Source organism: Engraulis encrasicolus, chromosome 9, assembly GCF_034702125.1.
Source record: "Engraulis encrasicolus isolate BLACKSEA-1 chromosome 9, IST_EnEncr_1.0, whole genome shotgun sequence".
Taxonomy (NCBI): domain Eukaryota; kingdom Metazoa; phylum Chordata; class Actinopteri; order Clupeiformes; family Engraulidae; genus Engraulis; species Engraulis encrasicolus.
The window spans coordinates 6,329,604-6,344,603 of NC_085865.1; positions in this window are offsets into that span (position 1 = coordinate 6,329,604).

Genomic DNA, 15,000 nt, shown 5'->3' on the forward strand with positions numbered 1-15,000 from the left:
TAACTAGCTTAATAATTCTATTGGATGTAGCTTGTCTAGTGGAGCTAAATGTTAGCTTACTAGGTTCTACAAATAAGTAGCTTGCGCAGCCAGACACTGTTCTCGCTGCCTCGCACTGTTCACTCCAGTCACACGCAGATGCCCAACAAACACAAGCGAATATACACACATCACATTACATATGGTAACTAAACCACCCTGGCAGGCCACCATGAATTCAGGAAAGGTGTGCATTTTTGAAAGTGGTGTTCGCTTGGTGACAGGATAGCACAGGTGTTTTGCTTTGTGATGGCTAGTTAGACGGAAGACAGACAACTACATCGATAACAACATTGACAACAACATTGCCACCAAATAGTAAACTTAGCGCTTCGGCGAGCACATCAAGGGGAAATAGTAGAACGGTTACAGGAAAAATCGTGCAAATTATGATACAAGCATGAAATTCCGCAAGTATGTGCATGATCAAATCTACTTGATTGGCCACTTGAAATGGCGGCCATTTTCCAAGATGGCCGCCAAAAAAGACCCCAGAAATGGATTTATTGCATAGAATTGACCTAGAAAATTATGATACAAGCATGAAATTCAACATGTATGTGCTCAAGTACAATATGATAAGATCTACCTGATTGGCCACTTGAAATGGCGGCCATTTTCCAAGATGGCCGCCAAAAAAGACACCAGAAATTGATTTATTGCATGTAATTGACCTTGAAAATTATGATACAAGTATGAAATTCAACATATATGTGCTCAAGACCAATACAATCAAATCTACCAGATTGGCCACTTCAAATGGCGGCCATTTTCTAAGATGGCCGCCAAAAAGGACCCCAGAAATAGATTTATTGCATAGAATTGACCTAGAAAATGATGATACAGGCATGAAATTCAACATGTATGTGCTTAAGACCAATACGGTCAAATCTACCTGATTGGCCACTTGAAATGGTGGCCATTTTCCAAGATGGCCGCCAAAAAAGACCCAAGAAAGTGATTTATTGCATAAAATTGACCTACAAAAGTATGATACAAGCATGAAATTCAACATGTATTTGCTTAAGACCAATACGATCAAATCTGTCTGATTTGCCATTTGCAATGGTGGCCATTTTCCAAAATGGCCACCATGAAAAACTCTAAAAATGGATTTGTTGCACAGAATTGAGAAAGGAAATTATGATACAAGCACAACCAAGAAATTTGGCACTTATGTGCTTAAGACCAGCACAATACATTCTAAGTAATTTTCCAGTTTAAATGACAGCGATTTTCCAAGATGGCCGCCAAAAAATACCATAGAAATGGATTTGTTGCACAGGATTGATCAAGCAAGTTATTATACAAGCATCAATTTTGGCATGAATGTGCAAAAAAAAAACAATACAATCAAATCTTCCTGACTCGCCACTTGAAATGGAAGCCATTTTATAATATGGCCACAAAAAAGGCTGAATTTAGCCCAAAGGTGAGCAAAAAAATTATGATACAAGTATGTAATTTTGTGTGTGTGTGCTTAAAGCGATGGTTCGGAGTAGAATCACCCTAATGCCATTTGAACCGTGACACCCATCCACCTTTACACCCGAAGTGTTTTCTGCCGCAGGCTTACATCAACAGAGTTGCCGTGTTATTCGATGTTTATTCCGGTTAGCTTGACTCAAGCGCATATGGATACTGGGCACCGTCTCCAAACTTTCCCCACAAAAATAACATGTCATGACACCAAACTTCTGCAGTAGCACAAATATGGTCTGTACTCACGAAACGAAGCATTTGGAAGTTTGGAAATAGTCCAGGAGTTTATTATTATCAACACAAGCCGAATAGCTTCTCTGCTGCTAAAGCTGCGCCAACGTTACTTCCGTCATCTAAGACAAGCATGTAAGAGTCCTCAACGAAGCTCATAATATGCACAATGAAAAGTGAATTCAGCATCAGTATTGATAACGAAAATCCTTGTCTAATTGATAGTAGGTAAGATTTGAAATATCTTTTAAGTATTGCCTTGAAAATATAAGCCTTAATCACAATTCAGTGAAAACTTTTTTTAACACTCTCGTCTGGAAGTTTGTTGAAGACTTTTACGGGCTTGTCTCATATGACGGAAGTAACGTTGGCACAGCTTTAGCAGCAGAGAAGCTATTCAGCTTGTGTTGATAATACTAAACTCCTGGACTATTTCCAAACTTCCAAATGCTTCGTTTCGTGAGTACAGACCATATTTGTGCTACTGCAGAAGTTTGGTGTAATGACATGTTATTTTTGTGGGGAAAGTTTGGAGACTGTGCCCAGTATCCATATGCGCTTGAGTCAAGCTAACCGGAATAAACATCGAATAACACGGCAACTCTGTTGATGTAAGTCTGCGGCAGAAAACACTTCGGGTGTAAAGGTGGATGGGTGTCACGGTTCAAATGGAATTAAGGTGATTCTACTCCGAACCATCGCTTTAAGAGCAATAGGCCTATAATCAAATCCACTCATTTGCAACTTGAGAATGTATGGTAGCCATTTTTAAAAGATGGCCATCAAAGAAGACACTAGAACTTCATTAATTGCAATTAATCTAGCAGATGTGGCCCAAATCAATGTTAACATTCACTGTTTGAATTTCCAATGATTTCATCATAGAAGGAAACACAATCAAGGAAAAAGGCATATAACTATAGGCTACCAATGGTAACCCCAGCTCTCTGAGGCATATGAACCAGACATCTCACTATGGGTAACGCCCGCGACCATTTGCCAAAAGTTGCTTTCAATCTTGCCGTCATGCCAATGAGCTGCACAGCTGGGGATCCCGCCCTCTCGGAGACAAAGCCCAGGTGCACTGGGCTCTGAGCTTCAATCTGAGGCAACTAACCTTTGAGCTTGTGGGTGAGTGTAGCAATCTAGTGAGATGTCTCGTTCATCTCCCTCAGAGAACCAGAGTTACCCTCGGTAACCTATAGTTCTCTTTCTGTAGAAACACTGGAAAAAGAGAGGCTAGGCACCAGGCGCACAAAGGCAGCGTCCGGACATCCAATACCACGGAGAGAACACAGTGGAGGGAACCCAGGGCACAGAAACCACCCGTCTGGGTGTAACCGATGTGCAGGTGGAGCCCACAGAGGTGTAGCGAGGCCCCCAATACCAAGTGGTATTCCCCAATAGCAAACCAGGCCTTGGCACAAGGGGGAATTTCCAGCATGTTCAGTACACAACATCCGCAGGTGCAACCGTGCTGGCAGAAAAGACCAGTCTCTATCAGGGCCGTAGGTCCAAGTTGCAGACGGAAAACCTAGTAGCAACCACCACCACAGCAAGCTGGCCAAGCCAGCCCCGATAGATACCCGTTTGAGGGCACACACTATGGTTCCTGAAGTCCAAGGGGGACATCAAAGATACACTTCCCCTCGATCGTGAATCCTGGTCGAGCAGGGGCCTGATATACTTCATTGGAGAAGTATGGTCTATCTAACCACGGTCGCCCTACCCAGGGACAGCACTCCAGGCAGCACAATTGACACTCGCGCTCCTGCTGAGCGAATGAGACACACACAGTAAGGGGTGACCGACCCAAAGGGAGACACGGGTAATGCGTCCTATTAGGAGAGGCTAGGATCCAGGTACTCTTGACACGATCAGCCTTCTCACCCTCGGGTAGAGGGCGCAACTGACTAGAGAAGTTGCGTTCCACAGAATGTTCCACAGCCTCTGGGAGGAGGCTCTTATCTTTGAATGTTCCAGGCTGACAAGCCAAAGCCATTATGTGATGGCTAAATCAAACATGTTAATGTCCAAGAGCAAATAAACTAAATTCATGACAATGCTTGTTTTTGGTGTACCTTTTGTTTAACAGCAATACCGAGAGAACCACGAATTGCTGTTATTGACATATTACTACCGCAGTGTCATCGTATTATTAGCATCTCATAACCTTCAGGGTGTGGGGAGAGGGGTCACTGCCTCCATTGATATTAAATTAAGAACTGGCATTAGCATGTCATCACCATGCTATTTGTGTGTCATACTGTGAGTGGCTTATGTGTCATTGCAGAATATTTGTAATATCTTTATCATTTCATCAACCATGCTAACATATTTAAGGAGAGTGAACAATTATTTCCACCGAATTTGCAATATGCACATATGACATTTGCAAATTTCTAGGGTCTTTTTGGCCGCCATCTTGGAAAATGGCCAGCATTTTAAGTAGCAAATAGAGTAGACTTGATTGTAGGCCTATTGGTCTTAATCGCATACAAGCCGAATTTCATCATAAATTGCTTGGACAATTCTGTGCAATAGATCATTTTCTAGGGTCTTTTAGTTTTTTGGCAGCCATCTTAGAAAATGGCCGCCATTTCAAGTGAGTAATTGGGTAAATTTGAATGCACTGGTCTTAAGCACAAACATGTTGAATTTTATGCTTGTATCATAATTTGCTAGGTCAATTCTATGCAATAAATCAATGTCTGGGGTCCTTTTGGCGGCCATCTTGGAAAATGGCCACCATTTCAAGTGGCCAATCAGGTAGATTTGATCGTATTGATCTTAAGCACATACATGCTGAATTTCATGCTTGTATCATAATTTTCTAGGTCAATTCTATGCAATAAATCAATTTCTGGGGTCTTTTTTGGCAGCCATCTTGGAAAATGGCCACCATTTCAAGTGGCCAATCAGGTAGATTTGATCGTATATGTCTTAAGCACATACATGTTGATTTTCATGCTTTTATCATAAATTTCTAGGTCAATTCTATGCAATAAATCCATTTCTGGAGCCCTTTTTGGCGGCCATCTTGGAAAATGGCCGCCATTTCAAGTGGCCAATCAGGTAGATTTGATTGTATTGGTCTTAAGCACATACCTGCCAAGTTTCATGCTTGTATCATAATTTGCACGATTCAAGCCAAATTGGCCTTGTAGCCGCTCTACTAAAACACAGATTTCCTACCTTATTCTGTCCTGTCAATTCCTGTTACTTGAAGATAGAGGCAAAATATCCATTTAGATTCGCCAAATAGGCTATCCATTTGATAGCTGTAGTGTGGTTGAATAACGAATGCTAAAGATGAAAATGTCAACATTGTGACCTATGGCTGGTGGGTTAAAAAAACGAATGATCTATTAAATGAAATGTAGTGGAATCCCAATTTATTCTAGAGGTCATTGCTTTATCAAGATATTAAACATTCCAGATTTCATTTCATAAGCCACGAGCCCGCCTCACCGCCTGGCTCTGTTGAAGCCAGTAGAACTGACACCTGATTGGTTGACCGCAGCATGACATCGCCGCAACGAGGCTAGATCTACTAACAGCAGGAAACCCTCGTTCTGTTTCCTTGTGTGTGCCTGCGACACTCCATCGTTGGATATAAATAAACGTGATTTTAATTTTTCATTTTATTTATTTCTTATGACAAGTTTGGGGAAGCTAAGCTTCCCCTAGCCTCTTAATAGCGCCGCCCATGTGTACAAACATAAACGGAACGTATAGTGCAGACACGTCAGATCATTAGACTGTGACAGTATTGAGTAGTGAACATGGTAGATTAGAGCTGTACTGATATTGTGCTATGTTGCAGGGTTGAATGGTCCATGGTGTGCTTTTACCAGGCAAAGAGAAGTAAAAGTACATTCATGGGGTAAGCATAGCAGTAGCACATGATATTACAGACTGTAGCTGTTACACCATTTACTCCATTGTACGTAATGAGGTAGATCGACTGTGTTGTTACTGAAAACCACTAAAAATCGAACAAGAACCCTACACAAACTTGAGCTGAATGTAAGACAGCTGCTGAGGGTTTTATTGGTTTTATGTGTTTGTATATGCTGTGGTGACTCTTTGTGTGTTTTTATGATGGACTGTCTATTGTGTATTGTTTCTTAATGCTTATTTACTGTTAACTCTTATTTATTATCTGTTTGTCTATTTGTCTGGAATGTGCTGTGTGCATGGCCAGGTGGCATTCAATTTCCCCTGTGGGGATTAAAGTCTCTCTCATCTCATCATCTCAAGTACACAGGTCTGCTGGTTCCTCAGATTACTTAGCTGTTTTGGAAGGAAACTGTGTCTGTCTTTTACTTTTTACTTTTACTTTTTGACGCCTCTGGCAAGTCACGTCCAGTCATGTCTACCCACACTTCTCCAATGCTTAGTAATCCATCTGTCTTCTCCACACAGCCTGAAACCATCAGATAAAATCAAATTCAAAAGATTAGGTTTTTATTCAAAATCAGAATTATGTCTGGCTAATAAATTATATGCAACAAAGGAAAAGTCATTCAAACTTATTCAAAGGTCATTGCACATGGACCTCAATGATTAATTGGGTGCCTAGAACAAAGTATATATAGGCCTACTATGGGAAAATCAATTCAGACAGGGGAAAGAGAAGTGATCATGTCGAGGATGGGTTTGTTCTTGGCAAAAAAAAGAAAGCGAAAGAGAAATATTTTTCTAGATTTCAGATGCAATTAAGATCAATATAAGCTCAAATAATCACTGCATCATCACAGACACATAATTACATTTTTGTGAGGTAATTACAAGAATATGGATCACAAGCTAACAAAACTTGCAATGCACTCGTATTGAGAATATGATACATCTTTTTAAAACAAATCTTTTGTGCCTTTTAGATAGGACAGTCTGAGATGATGGCAGGAAGCGAGTGAGAGGGGGGAGGATTGGCAAATGACCTCGGCCGGAAATTGAACCCGGGTCACAACTGGTAGCAACCGGGTAAAAACTGTTAGCAGCCCAGTGCCAGCCACGATAGGGCCGAGAGTGTGATACATCTTGGAGTAGGGCTGCACTATTATGGAAAAAATCATAATCACGGTTATTTTGGTCAAAATCATAATCACGATTATTAATCACAATTATTGATTTTTGCAGATTTTTTTGAAAATTATAACAAGATGAAATATAACCAAGAATGAATTACATACGGGATGACCAAAATAAAATCAATTGTAATAATTATGTAAAGGCAATAGCATGAAACTTAAGTGGATAGATTTGTGGCCAGAAACACCAGCCTGTCAGTATGTTCTGGCTTCAAGGACGCTCTCAAAAGTAGGTCACTATTGCCACGATTAAATCATGATTAAAATCATGAGTTCGATTTCACGATTTTATCACAATTTTGATTATTTTTCGATTAATTGTGCAGCCCTATCTTGGAGGCAATCTCATAACCACAGGTTGTCTCCATGTTACGAAACATAAAACTGTTGAAATAACTCGGATCCTTACATCAATGCAAGGTGACTCAGGTGGATTGCAAAGTTTTATTTTTTTTATTGTAATCACTCCAGTCTCAAGAATAGCTTAATTAAAACTGCACAGCACAGACGTCTGGATATCCTCTTGTTCCGTGAGGTTCTATTTAAATACCCATGACATAATCACTCTAATATATGTCTAACATAATGTCTCTCCAGAGGTTTATGCTGTGTGTGTGTGTGTGTGTGTGTGTGTGTGTGTGTGTTTGTGTGTGTGTGTGTTTGTGTGTGTGTGTGTGTGTGTGTGTGTGTGTGTGTGTGTGTGTGTGTGTGTGTGTGTGTGTGTGTGTGTGTGTGAGTGTGTGTGTGTGTGTGTGTGTCTGTGTCTGTGTGTCTGTGTGTGCGTGTGTCTGTGTGTGCGCGTGCGTGCGTGCATGCATGTGTGTGAATGTGAGAGAGAAAGAGAGAGAGAGAGCTCCAAGTTGCTTGTCTGATTCTGAGCAGATGAGTCATGCTGAGGTTCGTTAAGAGTAGCAGCCATCTCTTTCCTCTTTCCTCCTACCACACACATCAAGTCAAGTCAAGTCAAGTCAGCTTTTATTGTCAGTTTCTTCATTTGCACAGGTCATATAAGGGAAATGAAATTACGTTTCTCTGTCTATACTCTGCAAGGACATAAACCCTATGTGTTGCCCTGATGAAGGCTAATATGGCCGTGCCGCATAGGCTCATGTGTTTTCAAACATATTTGCCATGTTATATTAAAGGCTTACACATACATGTCATTTTATTGTGTGCCCTGTAGGCTATGCTGTGGTGTGATGTGCCTCAAAATGACTACGAAAGCCTTTTACTTCTCCAGTGGGACTGTCAGTTTCACAAAAAACAACAAAGCAACAAAGCACCTGTTTGAACAGGACGCAAATGGAGGGCAGAAGAGGCAGTTGACCAGGCCATCAGCAGGCTCATGCACAAATAGATTGTGGGCAGGACGCAATCTGGGAGAGCCAGCTTGGGGTGGGGAGAAGCCCCCAAGTTCTGGTCTAAAGCCACAAAAAATGAGAGGAAACAACTAGTGATCGAAGAGGTGGTTAAGAGCGAAGAAGATCAGTGCAAGATCAAAGCACTCAGTCAGTCGCAGCAAGGCCAATGGACAACCTGGGAAGGAGTGGTCAACAGGACCATCAAGTGGCCCGATATTTGGAAGATGCCTCAAGCAAGGCTTAGCTTTCTTATTAGGGCCACTTATAACACTCTTCCCAGCCCAAGTAATCTGAGCCAGTGGTATGGCTCAGATGAAAGTTGCCACCTTTGCAACGCCCCAAACCCAAGTTTGCAGCGCATCCTGTCCAGTTGCAAGACAGCGCTGGCCCAGGGTAGATATAGGTGGCGGCATGACCAGGTCTTGCGAAAACTGGCAGAGATCCTCGAGGCACAGAGGCTGGAAGCTGCCAAAGACCATCCATCGGTCCCTGATCCACTTCGTACAACAAGGGGCAGGAGCTCAGAACATCAGCCAAAGACCTGCACTGCTAACACCGGGATGCGACTGGAATCTGAAGGTGGACCTTGAACAGCAGCTCAAGTTTCCACCGGAGATATCTACCACCTCGCTCAGACCAGACATTATCCTTTGGTCCGCTGCAGCCAAAACAGTGCTCATGGCAGAGCTCATGGTCCCTTGGGAGGGTGGTATGGAAGTGGCCTTCGAAAGGAAGAAGGAGAAGTACACAGAGCTGGTAGCCGAGTGCCGAGAGGCTGGTTGGACAGCCAACATCTTTCCTGTGGAGGTGGGCTGCAGGGGGTTTATTGGAACTTCCATCCAGCGCTTTATCAGGAGGATGGGGGTCACCGGCCCAAAGCTGAAGAGGGCAACCAAGGAATTGGCAGAAGAAGCTGAAAGAGCCAGCTTCTGGCTATGGCTGAGAAGGAGGGACAGGTCATGGGGGAAATAGGGGTCCTAAGGGTACGTCCCTGCCGTTGCTCCACCACCCTGAGATGTTCCGGGATTAATGGAGCGAAACATCAAATGATGTTTCAAATGAGGGGTGGCTCCCGGCTGACGACCCTGCAGCTACCTTACTGGCACCGGCGGAGGTGCGTCAGGCGGAAACGCCATGCAGGTACCCGTACCTGTGCTATCATCTCACACCCTTTGATGTCCTTGTGTGGGTTTAGCGAGGGGCCACTGAAACCGGTTAGCTTCCTCTGTGTGGAATTGGCCAGGACCTCATAGACACCCTTTGGTGGCTTGTGGTGAGATGGACTGGATTAACAAGATTTGATAAAGTGATCTACCCCTGGGATTAACTTGAATCAGAGACTGGTGAGAGCATCTTTGTACTTGTAGTAAGTAGGATTGACCACCAGGGCTACACAGACTGGTCACTGGGCTTTGTGTAGGACTGGCCCAGGCCACAGGGACTTTGCAAGTTCCTTTTTTTATCTCTGTATCATAAGGGAGACACATTGACAATTAATTGAGGCTCTTATCGAAATCCATGTTACGTAGAAGCAGCTACCCATCTCTCTGGCGAGGGCCAGTGTCAATGGTCATGGCAGAGAATCGTATATGAGAGGGAGATAAAGCAGGCGAGTTCTTTTCCGGTATCCACTTTACGACGGGGGAACGCCCCTTTAGGAGACCTTCGATTAGGAGACCTTGGAGTCTTGAGGTTGAGAATAAATGGAGTACCCTTAGCGCTGTAGATGGCAGTAGCGCACGTCTTGTGCAAACACCACGAAAAGAGAAGAAGAAGGAGGGCGAACGCCCCCTTAGGAGACCGAATTTTGAGCACACGCTTTTGCATTGAGTGGGCATGTTTCGATTCCTCTTATTATATATCCAACCTCTTTGGTCATAGTTTAGCGCTAGTCAAACGTAACAGCATCTCTCTTCAAAAATATGTCTGTCAGGAACATTCAGCTGCCTCTGGGGGTCCCCAACCTTTCTGGGTCTGAGGGCTACCAAGGGCTACCGAGGGCTACCCAAGGACTACCAAGGGCTACCCGAGGGCTACTTTTGTTCAAAATCTTACACTAATATCTTGATATCATTCCCAAATCACGTGATGATTGAATGATAATTTGCTAATAGGTTACAAATAAATAATCTCATATTTGAATGAAGAAAAACACCAACAGTGACTAAAATCTTACAGTCGTCACTATTAATTATCATCCTTGGAGGGCACCTCAGAAACTCCTGTAGGGCTACCTGGCGCCCGCGGGCACCACGTTGGTGACACCATGTCTACAGTCTCTCTGCCAGGGGCGTAGGCAGAAATAATAAAACAGGTGGGCCCAGAAAAAAAACAGACGGGCCCAACCCGAAAGCGTGTAGGTAGATATTATAACACCGCGCTCAAAAATGATACTTTGAAATTGAAATCACAGAAGATGAACCAGACTTTTGACAAAATGATTAAGGCAACAGTTGACTGTCAAGTGTGAATGGGGCGGGCCTGGATGTCAAGTAAGCGGGCCCAGGCCCACCCATGGCTACGCCTATGCTCTCTGCTGCTGTTGATAATGAGCCTGTTCATTTGCAGATACATTTCCCTGAGAAGACGGCCAATTTAAACAGGTCGGGGTACTGAAAACGGAGTATACCCACTTCTTTCAGGGATTTCAGTATACCCACTTAATGGAGTATACCCACTTCAAAATTTCAGGGATTTCAGTATACCCACTTAAAACTGGCACAAAATGGCACAAATATTTACAGTATACACACTTCAAAAAATGCTCAAATATATATTATACCCACCACGAAAAAAAGTAGACTACACCAGGGTTTCCCAACCTTTTTTGGGCCAAGGCACACTTTTTCCCTTGAAAAAATCTCGCGGCACACCACCAACCAAAAATGATGAAATAATGAAAACAAATTATTCTCTGATAAGAATGACTATATTGTTAATATAGGCGGCTACAAAGTGTCTTGAATAGCAATCAAATAAACAAAAAATTGTATTTTTTAGTCATATGTTATATTTCCTCTTTCAAATAAAAAGTGCACTTAATGTTCACTTCTTAAAGAAGCTATAAACTTCAAAGTAGGCCTACAATTTACAAATTGTTATTCGGTCCAAAAGCATTCTATTAGCAGGAATGCAGAAAATAATGCTTATTCTGACAGTAGCAACATGCGGGAAATATTTCACTGTAGATGCATATGTACAAATATCAATCTCTGTATATTTTACTCACTTAATCTTAATGTGAATCCTATGCGTCTTTCACATTTGTCTAACGCCCGCCCAAAAATGCTATTTGACCACAATCACAGCACTGCGAAAGGACGAAGTTGGACAGTTTGACAGCGCTCCATGAACTCAAAGCGGAAATCTCATGTTTTCAAATGCAAGATAACACGGTCATATTATTAAAAACTGATTGGAAATTGTGCCTGGGGTGTTTGTGACAAAGGTGCAAGTCTCCCCGCGAGGTAACAGGAGGTAATCGCTTTCCCCTTTCCCTAAAACCGGGCTAATTATGCTTACCAGCAGTTGGAGAGTCTGGCTTGAAGGGTCTCGGCATCCTCACACTCGACTAGAAAGCACACAAACTACGTTGTGTGCTCAATCATGCCACCACCTCACTCGTTTAACTTTTCAGTAAGGTTGTAAACGAAACACAAATCTGTTTCAGGGTAGGATTTTGGTTTTCTGACCTAATTACTGAAGAAACAGCGCTAGCAAAGTTAACTATCCGTCACGTCAGGAGGATTGTTTTGACTAGCAGCTGATGATGAATTCACAAAAAAAAAAAAAATCCCCAAGAATTTTCCACGGTACACCTGACGATCTCTCACGGCACACTAGTGTGCCGCGGCAGTGGTTGGGAAACACTGTACTACACCACTGATTCCACCTGTGCCACAAACAGCCAGGGATTTACATCTAAAGTATTAAAGCCTCGTTTATGCATACATATGCATTTCAGCCACACTAAACCCATGCAAGCATGAACTGTACACACACGCACGCACGTGCGCATATGCACGCACGCTCGCACACACACAGGCACAACCTAGCTACCCTACGTTCATGCAGACACTAATACAACATGCATGCTCACACACACACACACACACACACACACACACACACACACACACACACACACTGACAGCTGTTTGCAACACCTGTGACGCTACACGTCTGCTTCCCATGGCGAGTGTTAATTCATTCATGTCATGATAATCACACAAACACACAACTCTAAAGGCCAATTTATACTTATTGGCGCTGACGGTTGCAGAGCCTGTGCAACCGTCTGTGCGCGACCACACCCCCCGCGCAGAGGCTCTGCAACCGTCGTCGCGCGCCTCGAAAAAATCCTGACTACGCGACAGACGGTTGCGAAGGTCGCAGAGAAAAGGCGCTGTGATTGGTCGTCTCGCTACTTCCTTGTTCTCCTGGCGGCACAGTTCTCCGGTAGTTTACGAGAGCCAAACTGTCAATATTCTGTGGAATACGAACGCTTTCTTTCTAGTCTTTGTAAATAAATGAAGCTACAATGACTGAATTAGTAAGTAACAAACAAACAATACATCAGTTTAGTACTCGCGGCACAATGCCTCCAGTCTGACTACTGTACTGTAGCCTTGTAGCTATGTAGCCAAATGTAGCTAACGACATGAGACCTTGTGCGCAGATCTATAACATCAACAGTGGTTAGCGACCGTAAGCAACAGGCGCCGTTGCTGAACTATAATCTGCCCTTAACCCAACAGAGATATGTATCTCACTCATCACACAAACACACACAACTCTTTTTTAAAATATATATTTTTAGGGGCTTTTATGCCTTTATTTGACAGGACAATTGAAGATGGTGACAGGAAGCGAACGGGACAGAGAGACAGGGGAGGATCGGGAAATGACCCTGGCCAGACTCGAACCGGGGTCCCCGTGGGTGGGCATGCAAGCCCAAATATGGGGGGCTTAGCACGCTGTGCCACAGCGCCCCCACAAGCACACAACTCTATGTATCTGACTTGTTTTTGCTCAGGGGAAGATCTCTTGTGGTGTGGCAGTCAGCTCGTGTTGGTTGTTGATGTTTGTTTGTTGATGTTCATTTTCATGAGCTGGGTTTGTTATTCAGGATATTCGCCTCCCCCAAGTAAACACCAATGCTGTGCAATTTTTGGTCTGTTTGCATCTGATTAAAATAATTGCTTTATTTTATTAGCCTACGTGTGAAAGTTTCACAACTAGAATATCTATCAACAGAATGACAACTCAGATTTTATGTCGCAATTAAGGGAATTAAACATGACAAGGTTTACTATTCACAAAAAATAAGATGATAACAAGGTGACAAAACATTCCCTGAGAAAGGTACAACATAGATCAAAATATCAATTATTTAGAATTTTTTATTAAACCTAATTAAATAAAATGATGTGGATACTAATTTGTAGATGTTAAGTGCGAAAGATATGAATCAATTATAAAATGTTTTCAAAAACAAAACAAAAACATATCTCCCAAGGCAACAGGCACTCTAGTTTGTGTGAATAAGTTGAAACATTGAGCACAGAACGAAGCGAACAGTAGTATCATTCTAGCCTTTATAGACCCCTTTACCAGAGAGAGTAGAGAGAGAGAGGTTCCATTGGCCCATTGTTTTCGGGTTCTATTATTGCAAGGGGGAGGGGGGGAAATCCCCCTTTAGACAGACCTAGGCAGTCCTAAGGACTGTTCTATTCAATGCTAGGAATATTATGACACACCCCTTCAGGCAGACCGGAACCTGGTCATGTTAGGTGCCCATAGCAACCTATTACATTGGCTTATCTCTATACTTAAAGAATCTCTGCCTTTACTGTTTGTACACAGATGTGATGTAATAGGGCTGTGCGCGCAATGTTGGACCATTTACCGCACATTTATAAAGAAGCTATCCAGCAGTGTTGCCAGATTGGGCTGTTTCCCGCCCAACTGGGCTGCTTAGGATGGCCACGTGCGGGTAAAAATGGCATTTAGCTGAAAAACCTGCCCAAATTCTTACCATAGAAATCAATAGAATTGGGCGGGATTTTGTGCTTCTAGGTGGGTTTTGAGCATTTTTTGGGCTGGAAATCATCAGCCTCATCTGGCAACCCTGCTATCCAGGTGGTTTTTTTTCTCGAGATAAGAAAATGGCTGGTCATGATAACTTCAGATATGAGGTGGGCGCCACAAACACTGACATTCCTGATGATGCCCTTAGTCCAGTGGTGGGTTTCATTGCTTGTAACCACAAACATCTCCTATGCTTCTAGCGTACCACGTGTACTTTTTAGGATCTCAATTTTTTTTACAGCCATGCAAACTTCAGAACTGTCTGTTTGTGTGTGTGTGTGTGTGTGTGTGTGTGTGTGTGTGTGTGTGTGTGTGTGTGTGTGTGTGTGTGTGTTTCTGTGTCTGTGTCTGTGTCTCTGTGTGTGTGTGTGTCTGTGTGTCTTTGAGCCAACAATGCCTGCGCAGTCAGTGAAGACATTAATACAAAAGGGGTTATTATAGACAGCACATAGCAGTTCATTTATATAACTTAAGACAAGCTTAACTTTCCCCAGGAGCCTCACATATCCCAGTTTGACAATGCTTGTCTGGAACAGCTTCAACACACACATAATTACTCTTCACAAACAGAAACGTCAAAGATGCCACCAAAAAGAAAGAAGAGAATGCTTCACTGGATTACTTACCCATGCCCAGTAAAAAAAAAAAAAAGGTGGGCCCAAAACAGCTATGAAAAGATTATATAAACAACGTTTGAGGCA